Genomic DNA, 18,233 nt, shown 5'->3' on the forward strand with positions numbered 1-18,233 from the left:
TGCGAAAATACACATGGTTTTACTGTAATTCAGTATTTATCTAAAAACTTAGGCCGCCAATGGGTATTGGTCACAGGAGAAGAAATAGTTGATGATTTGTTGTTGTTGGGAAGAAGCAATGCTGCTTTCAACATTTTCTAGATTGGGAACACCCGAGAAAAGCTTTGCACGTTGAAGTGTCCAAACAGCAGCTGTTGTTTTCTTCCACTGTTATTTCAGAGAGCAATTATCTTGTGTGTTTGTGCAACCCTTCTATTTTAAGTGCTGTGTACCACATTGAAAACACACCCTCCAATTTCCTAGCCTTTGAACTTTTAAAATGCATCCTGGAATCACTGAGGATACTGCCAGTGCAAAACAAGGTTTGATTGCATTGCTCCAGTCAGTCTATACAATTATGCCAACTATGATTAAAATATGAACTTGTGTTCCTACATATGCAAACCACAGAAAAGGGACTTAACTTCAGCAGATGATAACTTTGTGAATAGTTTTGCTTTTACATCGTCACTTTTGCCTTTCTGAAAGATTTGCATGGTTGACATCAGCCCATAGATAAGACCCACAGGTCAGAAGGCACTCACCGAGCTACTGGAGAAGAACAAAGGACAAGTGCGAGTAGTGCTGTGATTAATGTCGCAGCTGGGTCAAAGCCAAAAGGAAGCCCAGAGGTTGATGTGCACAGATGTGAAAGGAGAGTCCGGCGTTGTACTACGCAAACAATAGGAACATGGAAAGTGAGAAGCATGAATCAGGGAAAGTTAGAAATTGTCAAGCAAGAAATGGAACTTATCAACATTACATTACTTGGTATGTGTGAATTAAAATGGACAAGAATGGGACATTTTCAGTCAGGCAACTACAAAATATTTTATGCAGGAAATGAGAAATTAAGAAGGAGTTAATAGTGAGAAGTGATGTAGCAAAAGCAATTAGGAGCTATAACGGAAGGTCTCAGTAACATCAATGAGATTAAACGGGAAACGTATTAACATAACCATCATCCAAGTCTATGCTCCAACACCAAATGCAGAAGAAGAGGAATTGGAGAGATTTTACGCAAAAGTACAGGAAGACTGGAATGCAAACGTAGGGAACAAAGAAGAACTAGGAATTGTGAGAAAATGGGGCTTGGGAGATAGAAATAAAGCAGGAGAAAGACTTACTGAATTCTGTGAAGCCAATAATTTGTTTCTTGCAAACCCATTTTCTGAGCAACCGAAAAGACTACTGTACAAGTGGACATCACCAAAAGGTCAATATAGGAATCAAATTGATTATATAATTGGTAACAGAAGATGGAGAAGTTCTATACTTTCTGTGAAAACAAGACCAGGAGCAGACTGTGGTACAAATACTGAACTGGTAATATTGAAAATCAGAGTAAAGCTAAAGAAGAACAACAAAGCAATCATAATGCCAAAATACAATTTAAATAACATCCCAGAAGACTATAAAGACCAAATAAGGAACAGATTTGAAGCTTTACATTTAGTTGACAGAGAACCAGAAGAACTATGGAGTGAAGTCAGATATATTATCAGGGAAGAATGCAAAAAGACAATACCTCTTGTTAAAAAGAGAGAAAGACCTCAATGGATGACTGAAGAAACTCTTCAAATGGTTAAAGAGAGAAGGAAAGCAAAAGCAAAAGGAGATAGAAACACGGCTAGAACCCTAAATGCAACAATACAGCAACTAGTATGTAGGGACAAAGAGAAGGATTACAATAGTTATTGTATAGAAATGGAAGAGGACAACAAAAAGGGTAGAAGAAGAGCCCTACTCCAAAAGATTAGAGAAATGAAAGGGAAATTTAAACCAAGAGTAGGGATGTTGAATAATTCACAGGGGAACACACTGATTGAGAGAGATGAAATAAAAGGAAGATGGAAGTAATACACTGAAGAACTCCATAAAAGAGATGACAGGATGACAGATTCATTCACGGTGGAACCATATGATGAAGAACCAGAAATTTTAGAATGTGAGGTGAAAGCTGTTCTTAAAATACTTGGAAGAAACAAATCACTAGAAACAGATGGCATACTAATAGAGTTGCTACAAGTTACAGAGACGGAATCTATCCAAATTTTGACAAACATTTGTCAACAAATATGGAAAAGTAAACAATGGCCCACAGACTGGAAGTGTTCAATATACATCCCAATTCCAAAGAAAGGGGATCCCAGGGAATACAATAATTATTGAGCTATTGCCTTAATATCCCATGCAAGTAAAGTAATCCTCAAGATTCTACAACAAAGCCCTTACCATATATGGAGCGAGAAATGACCGACATCCAAGCTGGATTTAGAAAGGGAAGAGGCACTAGAGATCATATCACAAACATATGTTGGATAATGGAACGGAGCAAGGAATTTCAGAAGGAAATCACCCTGTGCTTTATAGATTACAGCAAAGTCTTTGATAGTGTAGATCATGAAAAACTATGGAATGCTTTAAAAGAAATGGGGGTGCCACAGCATCTGATTGTCCTGATGCACAACCTATACTCTGGACAAGAAGCTACTGTAAGGACAGAATATGGAGAAACTGATTGGTTTCCCATCGGAAAGGGAATTTGAAACCTATTTGTTCAATCTATAAGCAGAACATATCATACGGAAAGTGGGATTGCACCAAGATTAAAGAGGTGTGAAAATTGGAGGGAGAAATATCAATAATTTAAGATATGCTGACGATACCATACTACTAGCAGAAACCAGTAATGATTTGAAACGAATGATGATGAAAGTTAAAGAGGAAGCACAAAAGCAGGACTGCAGCTGAACATCAAGAAGACTAAAGTAATGACAACAAAAGATTTATGTAACTTTAAAGTTGACAATGAGGACATTGAACTTGTCAAGGATACCTTGGCACAGTCATTAACCAAAATGGAGACAGTGTCAAGAAATCAGAAGGTTAGGACTGAGGAGGGCAGCTATGAGAGAACTAGAAAAGGTCCTCAAATGCAAAGATGTATCACTGAACATCAAAGTCAGGATCATTCAGACCATGGTATTCCTGATTTTTTATATATGGATGTGAAAGTTGGACAGTGAAAAAAGTGGGTAAGAGAAAAATCAACTCATTTGAAGTGAGGTGTTGGATGAGAGTTTTGTGGATACCATGGACTGCAAAAAAGACAAATAATTGGTTGTTAGAACAAATTAAATCAGAACTATTACTAGAAGCTAAAATGATGAAACTGATGTTATCATACTTTGGACACATAATGAGAAGACATGATTCACTAGAAAAGATAATAATGCTGGGAATAACAGAAGGGAGTAGAAAAAGAGGAAGGCCAAACAAGAGATGGATTGATTCCATAAAGGAAGCCACAGACCTGAACTTACAAGATCTGAACAGGGTGGTTCATGACAGATGCTCTTGGAGGTCACTGATTCATAGGGTCGCCATAAGTTGCAATCGACTTGAAGGCACAATTAACAACTCAGTTTTTATGGAACGGCAGTCTCAGGAGGCAGAGCAATGTTAACTACAATTTGTGAGCTGAGACCTATGCCAAACTATATTTGGCCTCTTTATTTGTTAAGGATATACATATCTAAGGACTGTCTGTCTGCCTCCTTCATGTCCCTCACTTTCTGTAGGAAGTTTACGTAAGTATAAATTATTTATACCCCTGTTTTTATTTTCACGACACCCCTGCAACCCTGGGTCCATCCACTACACTACACGTCTTGCTTTAAGTGAAACCTTAGTTAACTGTAAAACATACTGATTGTATGTTAACTGAACATACATGCTAATAAACCACTTCAGTGTGATTACAACATGACGGGGGCACTGGCCCATCATTCCTTAATTGCAGTTAGAAGGCAACCAATATTGTGTCAGCATCAGCCCAAGGTATAAAACTATGTCAAATGCAGGGCTGTGGAGTCGGAGTCGGAAGCAATTTTGGGTGGAGTCAGAGTCGGTAGAAATGTACCGACTCCGGCTTCAAAATAAATTTTGATTGACAAACTTTTAAAAATATACATTCAGAATGTCAAAGAAGCTTCCCATGAAGTCAGCTGTAGTTGAGCATTTCACCATAAGTCAAGATGGAAAACATTTTGTGTGTCAGTGTATGACACAGGACCCAGATGAAGACAAATGCTGTGATGCCAAGATCAGCGCATATTCAGGCAGCGCTAAAAATGCTCCTATGAGAGCTTCCAATTTAAAAAGACATTTACAGCCCTTTCCAGGGCTGTGGAGTTGGAAGCAATTTTGGGTGGAGTTGGAGTCGGACAGTAGAAAAATAGAGGAGTCGGAGTGGTATACTGACTCCACAGCCCTGGTCAAATGTAAGAATATTGTTGTCTCTCCCCCTCCCACTTTTTATTATTAACAGACCTCTCAATGTTGTATTGCTATAAATTATTTTGTATTTGTAAGGAACTCTGGAGAAGAGAAACTATGGCATCTTTCTTTGGGGGGGCTATGAAACCAAAATCATATTTAAAATCTGCAAGATGAAATATGGGAGCAAAATCTTAAAAGCATCACTGTAGCTGTCTCACCTCTTAATTATACCATCAATATTGCTTCTTTAAGTAAATTATGTGTATATATTTGGGGGGAAGGGGAGGGAGAGAGAGAATTTGGTTGGCTGATGGGTTCCTTATGTTGCTTAAGTGCTTCTGTGTTGAAACACAAAATTAGTTCAGAGTATTTTTAAATGAAAATTTTAGTATTTTTATATTTATTTTGTGGGAGATTATAAGTTGCACTACCTTGCAGAGGAGAGAGAACTTTCCACATTCTGGGTTCTTAATCAATCACAGGTTACATCTCAGTAATGGGTAAAGGCCTAGATAGCCCTTTAATAAGACTGTAAAAGTCCTCTGAGACCTATTAAGTGATATTGGAATGGGCTGGGGGAGAGAACAATCTGCTTTTTTTATGAGCTTCCTTGGAGAAGGTTGTCAAAATGGGCAGGAGGAGTTGTGGAATTTATGGACCATCCATTGATGTGAATGATATTAGTGTGGTAAATGTCATTATACTTTATGGGGCTAAACAGGTTTCAATGTGTGTGGAATGCATATTGCTTTTTAACAATCAGCTATACAAATGGGTTTGAACCGAAGAACCTGGCATTTCACCTCCTATTTTTATTGTTTTTAAAATAGAGCAATAATAACAGGCGTCGATGCAAATACAATAGATTGCCAAAGTTTGGGCCCATCCATACCTAATGGCAAAATCCACGTTTTCCATATTTTATTGATGGCCTCGAGATCCATACATGTCTTGTTTGCGGTTGGGTTATTGTGAAAACCCGATTATCAAGCACCCATATGTGTGGGCTTTATTTTGGTCTAAATTGCTTTAGCATTGGCCACCCGCCTCAGTCCACTCCTTTTCAGTGATTGGTCCATAACGGTTGTTTGCTTTTTGCATGCTTTTTCGGAAGAGGGCAGAAACGTATATCTTTTTACAAGGTTCCACACATGCACAGGTTTGTGGATGTGCTATTGGGTGGGAAGGAGACAGGGGGTCTGATATATGGTGGAGGAACACCCATAGACTGCCTATTATAGCAAAGTCTGCGGCATTGCGTCCGAGTGCATGGACATTAATGTAATTGATTATTGATACAGGAAAGCATATCAGTGGATTTATGAACGCGAAAATCCGTACTAGCTTGCCACGTCATATGGACGATGGTGAATTAATGAGGATGCAAAGCAATAATATTGCAGATAATACAGTCGTATGGACGGGCCCTTTGATTTGTGCTAGCTTGCTCCTGCTGATTTCAGTGGAACAAAAATTGCCTCACATCTTTCCAGCTTTGTTTTGTTTTTGTTTTGACTTTTCATTGTGCAGCTCTGAAGTATGAGTCTGCATGTCTGTGTTACTAAATAATCAAGAATGAGTAATTACACATTTATGAAGGCAGAAGAGAAGCAAAAGTCCACTCTTGATCCCACTGTATTGGATAATTATCATCTAGTCTCCAGTATTCCAGTATTGGGCAAGGAGTTCTAGCAAGTGGTGGTAGTTACAGTACCAGTTACAGGTATTTCTGGATGATAGCGATGATCTGGATCTGTTTCAATATGGTTTCTCTTCCAGCTTTGGAGTTGAGACAACCTCGATTGTTCTGATTCATGATGTACTCTGGGAACTGGGCAGAAAGAGTACGTCTCTGTTCTGTTTAATTTCTAAGCTACTTTTGATGCCATTAGCTATGGTATTTTTTAGATCACCTGGCCAGGATGGAGATGGGGCCATTGTTTACTGTGGCCTCCAGTCCTTCCGGGAGTGGAGCATAGATTCTAGAACATGGTACTTATAGATTTCTGCTTGATCCCTTGCTTTTGGTTCATGGGGTCCCACAAGGATCCATCTTGTCCCCTGCACCATTTAATATCAACATGACAGTGCTGTGAGGAGATTGTTTAGCATTTTGGAATCTGATGCTCTCTGTCTCCCTCTCTCTCTCTCTCATTTCCAACTAGGGTTGCCAGGTCTCTGGTTTTTGCCCAGCGACTCTGGTTTTGGGGGGTCCTCTCTGGGTAAGTCATACCAATCTCCAGCCTCTTAGTTTTCATTTAAAACAAAAAATAAGCTTCTAGATGGTCTGGTTCAAGAGATATACAACAAAATGTCAGCCACCGCCCCTCCACAACTTCTGTTAATACTGCCTGCTGTAATCTTTGCCCTTTCAGGTTTTCAGCCAATAAGTGAAGTCAGGGTTGTGATTGATGAGAGATTTGCTGACCTCCAGGCAATAGCTAGAAGCCATTGTGAATCCTGAAAACAGTTTCCTTTTCCTGCTTATCTGCACATCAGAAGTTGAGTGAGTGTATAACTTTCAGCAGTAGCAAGATTGCCTTTCTACAATAATATAGCAGGAAATCTAGAACTGAAGATCATAGCAGAATCTTGGTAGGCATGCACATACAGTAACATTTTCAGTTATGATTTTTATAAATCCGTGCATGCAGGTTTTTTCTAATCACTTGCAAAAATACCATATTATAAATTTTAACTTTCAAATAATTTTTGAACAGAAATTTGAAAAAGTGTACATGCTGCAGCATATGATGCCATTATAATATGTTGTACTTTTCTAATTATAAGGAGTCAAACAAGTTTGAATTTTCCTGGGCTGTTGAAGAGGACAGTTTATTTGTCTGATTAATACCCTGTTTTGAAAACCTTGCCAATATGAAGCTTTAATCCTATACTTACTTTTCTGGGAGTAAAGCTGCAATGCTAATCCCATTTACCTGGGAATAAACCTCTCTGAATTCAGTACGACTTATTTTTGAGTAGAAATTGTTAGGATTTGTGCTGTAAATGGGACTTTTGAGTGAATTTGGCAAAGGATTGTGTTGTAAATCTTTCTCTTCCCCTCCAGTACTTCTGAGTACTCAGAAGTAAAGACGGATATCCCTGAAAGCTGCAATTCTAAACACACTTACTAAGGGACCAAGCCCGTGGAACTTACTTACTTCTGAGTAGATATGGTTTGGATTGTGCTGTTGGTAAGGCTTGACTAGGGATCCTCTGCATAGATATCCATATCAAAGCAGGATTGGCAACCTCCTGCCTGGAATGCCCTGCCTACATTTTAACATGGCTGCTCTGAATTTCTATACAGACTTGACCCTTCACTGCAGAGAGAAGTTTGAGAAATAAGTAAGAGTTAAAAACATTCTCTACCATTTCCTGTCTACCATGTGGGCTGATATCAACTCACTTTGACAGCCAACCCAATTCCAGTGAGTAATAACTGACAGAGAGAAAACACACATGGTTTGTTCTACCTTCACAGACGGCAGCTTGGCAGCAACAGCAATTGAAGCCACACTTCCTAGTATGCAAATACTCTTTTACCATTATTTTTTTTTTTACAATAATTTTTATTCAAATTTTCATAAAACATAGAAAACAAAATCATAAAACATTCAAAGACAAAAAACAAAACAAAAATGATTAAACAAAAAAAAATAAAATGTTGACTTCCCATTTGTCACATATCAAATCAGTTATAGGTCTACAATATATAACAATCCTGTCTCTTAAATCATATTATAAAATCACTTTCCTCCAGTAGTTATCTTAATTAATCATCAAATCTCATAAACATTACTTTATTCTTTCCACAAAAAGTCAAAGAGAGGTTTCAATTCTTTAAGAAATATATCTATCAATTTTTCTCCAAATAAACATGTCAATTAATCCATCTCGTTAATAATTATAATAATCTTATTGTCATAACCATAGTCCAAATAAACATTTCGATTAATCCATCTCATCAGAATCTGTTAGGTCCAATAATTTCAATAGCCATTATTCCATTATCCCTATTAGTTCCATCTTCCATCTTCAATAGTCCTGTTAAGTCCAGTAATTTCAGTGTCCAATCTTCCATTATCAGTATTCCATAATAATCTTGCTGTTGTAGCCATAGTCATATAATAAGAGTCTGATGGGAATTTCCTCTATCCCAAATATTTTCTTGCCATCCATTCTGAATAAGTTGCTGAAATACTGTTGTAAAGTCATATCTGTGTTCTTCTTTTTTACAAAATGCACTGGCTCATCTCTTAAGAGTTTTTCCATTGTCACATGGCTGCAGTTAATTCCATATATTTTCTCTATATCAAGCTCCATCACATCATTCCAGTCCAGAAGATTATCCAAGCCATTGATAACTTTATCTCTAATATCTTCATTAATTTCTTCAGAGATAACGTTAAATTCCAAACAGTAGATTTTATTTCTAAAATCCATAAACTCCAGATCTTTTTCCAATTCCACATTTGTTCCAATCTCCAGGGCTTGTATCTTCCCTTTATTTTTTCTTTTCTCATCTCTGATCTCATTCTCCTCTCTCACAGGATCCCCTATTTCTTTAAACTCCTGCGTCATTTTGCTCAGTTCAATTTTCAGCTCCTTACTACCCTGTCGCAGGGTTTGTTTCGTTATCTCAATCTCATCCATTATTTTCTGAAACATAGTTACTTCCAGATTCTCAGCCACTTTCTTGATTGCCATTTTTAAAACCACGAAAACAAAGCAAAACAAAAATAAAGAAAAACCACTTCTTATTTCAGCAACAATTGGGTTAATATTCCAGGCTTGATGACATCACAGTATAAACAGAGCAACCTGCCTTATCTCTCTATGTTCAAGAATGCAAAACAAATTTAGTTCCCAGCATCAAAACAGTTAGTGGCGTCGTGAAGAAGCAGATTCGTCAAAATAAAATAGACCAAAAAGAGAATAGTCCCAGACAATATAATATTCCTTGGAATAGAAATCAGGAATAGAAATCCCTCTTCTGTGTATATCTTTAGAATGCACTTCCAGGACAGCTTTTTGCGACAGAAACAGAGATAAGCTGTTAATTTCGTGGATAACAGAGAAGAGTTATAGCTCACCCAGAAGCTGTCCAAAGCCGATCAATCTGACAAATCTCCTTTTGCTGCAACAATTTAAACCAAGTAAAAAAAATAATAGAAAGAAGGGTGCTTGCCTGTTAGTCCGTTCTCTCTTTAAAGAAAAGATAAACGTATCGCTTAAGCAGATAGAGCTTGTTCGAAAGTCCGTCCGGCATTGTTGGCTGGACCTTATCTCATAAATTAATGAAATCCAGTCCTCCCAACAAAAACAGGCTTTTGAGGTTGATCTCTACGTTTCTCCCTGCCCGGGAGAAATTTCATCAGTCAAAAAAAAAATGTTCTGACTGATTTATATCTGAATAAGCTTCTTTTGAGGCGGGAGCCCGTCCCAAAAGCAGGCACAAGCGAAGTCACCCTTCCCGGAAGTCACTCTTTTACCATTATTGAGCAAGAAACAAACCATCATGCAACCAACAAGGTACATCATCAGTGGGTTTAAGAGGGTTGAGCTAAGTGCAAGGAAACGCTGTTGTTGCTTCTATGGATGTAAGGGAGTGAGGTCAGAGATAAATGAAATGCAAATAGAAAAAGAAAAGACAGTGATGATTTACTAAATGTACTACCATACTAACCACAAGATTCCTACGAGTAAATACCTGTCTTTAACTGTTTTTGCCAATAATTTTATTGTTTTAATACCTTCTATAAACCATTTTGCAGTTTTTTACAATAAAGCAGTATATAAATGTTGTAAATAAAATACATAAATAAATTTCAGAGTCATTGTGGCCCTTGAGTCTCTTTCCTCTTTTAGGAACAACGGAATTTGCCTTGTACCGACTCAGGCCATTTGGTACCATGTAGCTCAGTACTGATGACATGGACTAGCATTGGCTCTCCAGGATTCCAGGCAATAGTCTTTTCCAGAGATTGAATTTTGGACCTTCGCATGCATACCACTGAGCTACAGCCCAGTTTAAGAAAGTATCTTTTAAAATTGTCCTTTTCAATTCACTAATGAATGTACAGTATACTAGGATAGATCCACACCATGCATTTAAAGCACAGGAATCCCACCACAGAATCCTGGGAACTGTAATTTGTTAAGGGTGGTGGGAACTATAACTGTGAAGGGGAAACTGCACTTCCCAGGATTCTTTGGGGAAGTCATGTGCTTTAAATGCAATTCGGATGTGCTTTAAATGTATTATGAGAATCTGCATTACTTTGCCTGCATATAAATAATTTTAATTAAATTTTAGAATGAAAATAAACTACAAAGTTTACTGGGTGACCATGGGCTATGCACCGCCTCTCATCTTAATCTGCCCCTAATAATAATTTGCAATCATAGTGTGAAATTGGAAACATATCAAGTCATAGTATGAAGAAATGTTTATATAAGCATGAATGTCAAAGATGTTTATTATTTACACAACCTGTAAAGATATTTATAGAGCAATCATATGCATGTTTACTCAGAAGCAAGTCCCAATATATTCAATGGGGCTTACTCAAACAGGAATACATGCACAGAACTGCCATGTAGCGATAAGGAACTTCACTCACCCAATCCAAAATTCATAATCATGCCACTTTAAGCTGTTTTGCAACTGTTTTATACTTGTTTTATGGTTATTGGATTCTAAATGGCTTTACTTCTTGTTGTGAGCTGCCTTGGTTTTCAACCCTACCTCACAGGGTTGCTGGGAATATTCCATATACACACACACTGGAGATGTAAAAATACATACACCCCATATAATAGTTTATTGTCAAAACCAGTTGCCCATTGCAGAACATTTTCTTTAAAAAGTATGTTTCCTGCCGATAAAAGCAGTGACACCTAAGTAAGCCCTGCCTAATTTCTTCAGAGAAAAACAAAGGATTGGAGGGGGAGAAAAATATTTACAACACAATCCTTTTCTATGTTCACTCAAAGTCCCTTTGATTTTCAGCACAATCCTAACCATGTCTACTCAAAAGTAAAGCAGGATTGGCAACCTCCTGTCTGGAATGCTCTGCCTGCCTTTTAACATGGCTGCTCTGAACGTCTGTACAGACTTGACCCTTCACTGCAGAGAGAGGTTTGAGAAATAAGTAAGAGTTAAAAAGATTCTCTACATTTCCTGTCTACCATGTGGGCTGCTATAAACTCATGTTGACAGCCAACCCAATTCCAGTTAGTAATAACTGACAGAGAGAATTCAGTGGGGTTAACTCCCAGATATGTGGAATTAGCATTGCAGCTTCACTCCCAGAAAAGCTTCATATTGGAAAGATTTTCAAAACAGGTTATGAATAAGACAAATAAACTGCCCTCTTCAACAGCCCAGGAAAATTTAAACTTGTTTGACACCTTAATTACAACGCAGGATGTACACTTTTTTAAAATTTGTGTTCAAAAATTAATTGAAAGATAAAATGTATAATATGCCATTTTTGCAAGTAATTAAGGAAACCCTGCATGCACACTTTTATTATAATTATAACTAAAATTGTTTACTGTGTATGTCCACCAAGATCCTGCTGTGATCTTCTGTTGTAGTACAATCCTATGCATGTTTACTCAGGAGCAAGTCCCAATCCTGTACAGAGAAAGTACTTTTTATGCTGCTGAAAGCTATAAATTTACTGAATTCCTGATGTGAGACAAGCAGGAAAAGGAAACTGTTCTCACAACTTGAAACGGGGTTTAGGTATTGTCTGGGGGTCAACATATCATGTCAGTCACAACCTTGACTTCACTTATTGGCTAAAAGTTTGAAAGGGCAGGGATTAGAGCAGCTGGTACTAGCAGAAGTTGCAGAGGGGCTGACATTTTAGTTTATATCTTTTGAAGCAGATCACCTAGAAACCTAATTTGTAAAAAAAAGCGAAGAGTCTGGAGATTAGGGTGCCTCACCTGGAGACCCAGAGAGGACCCACAAAAACCAGAGTCTCTGGGTGAAAAGGAGATCTGACAACCCTACCTGTGTCATCATTAGGGCCTGACCCTGAAATCTTAGGGTTTGGGGTTCTTCTGACCTGGCAACCCTATTTCCAACTCAGTCTGCATCTGCAAGCAGTAATGGACTGGATGTGGGTTACCAACTGCTTAATCCAAACAAGGTAGAAATGATTTTGGTCAGGAGAACATTTGATTCAGCTATAGGGTTTGCTGCCTATGTTAGTTGGGTTTTCACACCCCATGAAAAATCTGGTTTGCCATTTGTCTGTTTCCAGTTTATTTTCTGGTTGTTTCCAGTTGTATGATAAAGACTATTAATCTTATTTTTAGCCACCTTTGGTGATTCAGTTTTGAACCAGAAAGGTGGGAAACAAATTATTTTATAAATAAAAATAATACTTAAAATGCTTGCAATAGCAAAGAATCAACTGAGTTCACTCTAGAGTTGTCCTTTTTAATGGGACTTCTCTATAGCGAGTTATCAGCTGTGGCCTGTTACAACCTGTACATAAATTGATGGATTGTAAATTTTTAGAAGTATAACTTTGATATGTCTCTCAAGAGATTAGGGAAACTGTGCATGAGGAATGGCTAATTAAGGATGTGTGGTCAAGCTTTTCTGACTAATGCATCTATCCATCTAACATCAATATAATAGAGAAAGAAAATGTAAATGAGAAAGCCTTTAGAAATTCATGTCCTTTTTCAAATGTTGAGTGCCTCTTGTTTTATGAATCTCTTTTGCACATTAGGGCTACAAATATGTTCCTTATTGATCCCATGATAGAGCACAGATGATTGATTCATACTCAGAAGTGGGGGGATGCTTTAAAGAGAATATAAGGGGTTAAATAAATAACCATTCAATGCCTTTTTATTGATTTATTCATTCTGTGTGGCCGTCCAGATTAATAGCTGATAATGACTGATTTGCCTGTAGCTGTTCATATTCCCCATTCAGTTTTCATTGCATAAGCTATAAACTATCTGATCAAGTCTTATATGGAGGATTAATTCTAGCTGGAAGGAATGCAAAGAAAACAACCAGAAAGACAGTGGAAATGGACCACGGGTGAGCAGAATTTAAGGGAACCAGCTCTGTATCATATGACAGCATTTCATAAATACACAAAATGGTGGTATGTAGTGTGTGTGTGTGGTGGGAGAGGAAGTTATTTTGGTGCTGTGGGTACATGTTGTAGTCCATTTTATCCAATAAAAGCAGGAATGGGAGCAGGGAAGTTCATGGAGGTTTTCAGAGCCTACATACTTTGTATACTTGATGGTCACTTGCAGGGCTGTGGAGTCGGAGTTGGAAGCAATTTTGGGTGGAGTCAGAGTCGGTAGAAATGTACCGACTCTGGCTTCAAAATAAATTTTGATTGACAAATTTTTTAAAATATAAATTCAAAATGTCAAAGAAGCTTCCCATGAAGTCAGCTGTAGTTGAGCATTTCACCATAAGTCAAGATGGAAAACATTTTGTGTGTCAGTGTATGACACAGGACCCAGATGAAGACAAATGCTGTGATGCCAAGATCAGCGCATATTCAGGCAGCGCTAAAAATGCTCCTATGAGAGCTTCCAATTTAAAAAGACATTTACAGCCCTTTCCAGGGCTGTGGAGTTGGAAGCAATTTTGGGTGGAGTTGGAGTCGGACAGTAGAAAAATAGAGGAGTTGGAGTCAAAGGTTTGGTGTACCGACTCCACAGCCCTCGTAATTTGTGAGGAGGTGTGCCCCCAATGTGTGTGGTGAGTGCTGCTTCATGGTACAGGAGGAGACCACCAGATGACACCATTTTTATTGGCATGTGCCTGGCAAGAAATAACACATAGACCAGGGGTGGGGAATCTTTTTCAGCCTCAAGGCCACCTTCCCTTGTTGGCAACCTTCCCAGGGCCATATACCAGTAGTGGTATGGGCCAAGCAACAGCTGTGATGTTTCCCTTTGAACAGTAGGTCACATTCCAGCTAGGCTGACCTGAAATGTTATGCACATCTCCTCCCCTCTCTCTATCCTGGCCAGCAAGAGGTATGATCACATGTCAAGAATACATTCTGGCCAGGCAAAATCACAGGTGGAGGGTGTGGGGCAGGGCAGGTGAGGACAGTGGAGCCTTGTGAGTGGTGTGTAACCTGGACAGAGTCCCAAGGGCTAGAGAAAGGCCTGAAGGGTCTCATTTGGCCCCGGGCCTGAAGTTCCCTACCCTGCCTGACCTAGAGCAATACTGGCTTCCCCAAAAGTCAAAAGGAAATGATTGAAATCAGTAGTGTAGTGGCGCAAATTCATAAGTGCAGGGTCCCTTCATGATAGTCACAGCCATCTTCCCCCCCCCCCTTTTTTTTTTTGGTGCTGGGTTGAGAATAAGATCCTTGTTAATGCCTTCTCTCACAACAACAGACATCTCTAGGAGCCAAAAAGCAAGAAAGAGGAGAGTGTTAGCTACTGAAGAGTCTTCTGAGTGGTTGACTCACCTACTTTAACTCTGATTGGCTCAAATCAGCAGGAAAGGACAAGGAAGCATGTTAGAAGACTCTTCTCAGTGGCTAACACACTCTACTTTCATGCTCAGAGGATGCTGGAGACATAGAGACCCTGCTCCCAAAGAAGTAAGGGGTCTAAGACCCCCTGAGACCCTGGATGACTACAGCCTAATTGAAATTAGTTCCCAGTTCCAAATTCTTGATTTAATATGTAGATGCCAAGATAAAATAGGATATGTACATCGCTTAGATTTGGGGGTGGGGTTAAGCAGCTTATAAAATAACAATATGGAATAGGGGTTTGATCATTGTTCTACTCTAAAACAAACTTTTGGACTATTTCAAATCATATCACAGAGTTATCGTGAGTCTCTCCTATTTGGAGGTCCACAAAAATATGAATTATTTTTTGTTGCTCCTACCCTAGGAAAGGCATTTGATACAAAGTAAGACACTACTCCCTTCTCTGATGTGGCCTTGAGGACTTCCGGAGGAAATGGAGTCTCTCTCTGACTCCATACTGGTCTTTGGAGAAAGTTGGAAGCAGTGTAGGTATCACTGATTTCAAATTTCTCCACTTTGTGCCAAGTTTAGGAGACGCTCCTGGGGAGGGGTATGTCATCTCGCAGTCGGCATGCAGTAGCCAGCAGTTGGCAGAATTAATCTGGTGGTTGCCACTGGTAGCTGGGCCGCTGTGTTCGTGAACCCTTGCTCCTATTAGCTGCTCTAAAACAGATGCAGATCTGAGAACATAAGAAGAGCCTGCTGGATCAGGCCAATGCTCCATCTAGTCTAGCATCCTGTTCTCACAGTGGCCAACCAGATACCAATGAGAAGCCCGGAAACAAGATCTGAGTGCAAGAGCACTCTCCCCTCCTGCGATTCCCATGACTGGTATTCAGAGGAACAGTGCATCTCACACTATGACATGCTCTCCAGACCTGCTGTTTTTAATATAATACCTGGGGAACTGAGATGGTCAAATTGCAGTTCTTTGCACACATTTATATATGTATATGTATTATTTAAGGTATTTTTATCCTTCTCTTCAACCAACAACACTTCCAGAACAGCTTAAAGATAAAAAACAGAAACAAAACAGTTTTTGCCTCTGGCTTATAAAAGAAAAGATGTGACACAAAAGGAAAAGGGGCAAGGAGGGAAGAGGAAAACAAATAAATGTAGGCACCGGTGCTTCACGTTTCACAGTTCTCATAATTAACAGCTGTGCTGGGAACAGTTCAGGGAGTGGAGGCACCAGCTGGGTTCTCTTAGTAGAGCTGATGGCATGGCCCAGCTTCCCCTCTCTTGCTGCTGTAGGAAGAACGTAGGTAGAGTTTTCTCAGAAGTAAACTTATTTATTATTATTTTTATTTATTATTTTATTTATACCCCGCCCTTCCTTCCAGCAGGAGTCCAGGGCGGCACTTCATTGCCTTCCTTTGTAAGGCTCTCACGGGCAACTCAAAATGTTGCCTCAGGCTGTACACCTAATGTGGGTGATTAAAGAATGAGCTGACATCTTGGAAAACATTTTCCAAGGCTCTTTGCAGGCAGAAAAACAACTCTCCTTCCCCCACTCCCCTCACCAGCATTTAACTTTTTTGGGGGTGGGAAACGAAGCCCATATGAGTATAGTACATTAGTTCTAGGTAAAGATTACAGTGATTAATCATCCCTTGACTGCTACTTGATAAAAAATTATGCTCGGTAATCAACATTTGTTGAAAGCATTATTTGCCTCATCCCTTTCCCCATGCTGCTGTATGGGATTGGCCTGCTCTGTTGATCAGTCTCTCAATAGCCTTTTATTTCCAAATAGCTGCTACCATTTTGTGTGTGTGTGTGAATCAACTTGCTGGCTGTTACAAAATTTCTAGAAATGTTGCAGCAATGGGGACAGAGGAGTTTTTTGGGGGGCTGGGGGTGAGATTTGATATGTATATGGGACAACAAATGTCCCTCTGACATTTGGTAAACATTCACATTTTGTGACAAATTTTGTGATATATACCAGTGAAGGCTGTCAGTTAACTCAGTTGTAGAATAATAGAGTTGGAAAAGACCTCTAAAGGCACCTGATCCAACTCCTTGCCGAGGCAGGAAATACATCCGCTACACCATACTGACAGATGACACCATACTGATGGATGACTCAGATAAGAGTCTTAGTCCACTGTCAACACAGCTGATGTCATCTAGATGCTCTTCCTGATGCAAGTGTTGATCTCAACCACACAAGGTTTTAGGTGCATAAGTATTTGTCTGATAAACAAACAAACCAGAATGTGCGAAGCAACCTTTACGCACCAATCCTTAAACTTTGGACCAATATCCAGATTGTGATGCCACCACAACCAGGGCCGGCTCTAAAGGGTGGCCAGGTGGGCCCCTGTCTGAGGAGCCCCTGCTCTCCCCTTCCACAATCCGCGGATCACAGGACAGGAGCTTCCGAGCCGCTGCCATTCCCCCGCTCCACCTACCTTTCTCTGTGCTGCTTTTTGCAGCTGCGCACAGTGTGCGCGCAGGGCTGACATCACTCAAGGTGACGGCCAAAGTTTCCCTAAGGGGCTGAAGCCTCTGCCACCATCTTGGTTGATGTCAGCAATGTGTGCCATCAACCAAGATGGCGGCAGAGGCTTCAACCCCTTAGGGAAACTTCGGCCGTCACCTTGATTGATGTCAACCCTGCGCGCACATTGTGCGCAGCTGCCAAAGCAGAAAGGTAGGTTGAGCGAGGGAATGGCCGGTGGCTTGGAAACTTCCGCCCTGCAATCCGCGGTACCAATCCTGCTGCGAATCACAGAAGGGGAGTGCCGGGGCCCGGGGCAGGCTGGTGCTGGCCCTGACCACAACATTATGCTTCTTGGTATGGCATTTATTGTGTCCCATTCCATTAATTTATGGGCTGGTGCAGGAAGTCTTGACAGCTGGTATAGCACAGTGGGGAGGAGAACCTGGCTGGGAGGCCAGAGTCTGTGAGTTCAAATCCCCGCTTGTGCCTCCTGGGTGTAAAGGGCCAGCTAAAGATCACCCCCACAGTGAGTGGCTCAGGGGTTACGTGCCCTGCCACCTGCACAGCCATGGGCAAGCTGCATAGTCCCAAGGAGCCCAGTTCCCCCCCAGCTGGCAGTTGCAGACAAGGAAAGGGCTGGCTTGTGCAGCTGTGGCAAGCTGAGCAGGCCCTAGCCAGCTGGGGAGGACTAGCCTTAGAGGGAGGCAATGGTAAACCCCCTCTGAATACCGCTTACCATAAAAACCCTATTCATAGGGTCGCCATAAGTCAGAATCAACTTGAAGGCATATAACAACAACAGCAGGAAGTCTTCATTAGGATTGGTTTGTAAGGTTTCATTTCTGAGCACATTAGTCCCATTTAACTTAATGGGATTTCCTTCAGTCCGAGCAATTCTT

The 18,233-nt window shown here is 40.0% G+C and overlaps 1 protein-coding gene across 4 annotated transcripts in view; it reads left to right on the forward strand.

Moving 5' to 3' along the window:
- SEMA5A (semaphorin 5A) overlaps nucleotides 1-18,233 on the forward strand; it is a 198,066-nt gene that overhangs the window by 72,213 nt on the left and 107,620 nt on the right. The gene's annotated exons all lie outside the window — the stretch shown is intronic.

The sequence above is a fragment of the Rhineura floridana genome, chromosome 1 (genome assembly GCF_030035675.1).
Source record: "Rhineura floridana isolate rRhiFlo1 chromosome 1, rRhiFlo1.hap2, whole genome shotgun sequence".
Classification (NCBI taxonomy): Eukaryota; Metazoa; Chordata; class Lepidosauria; order Squamata; family Rhineuridae; genus Rhineura; species Rhineura floridana.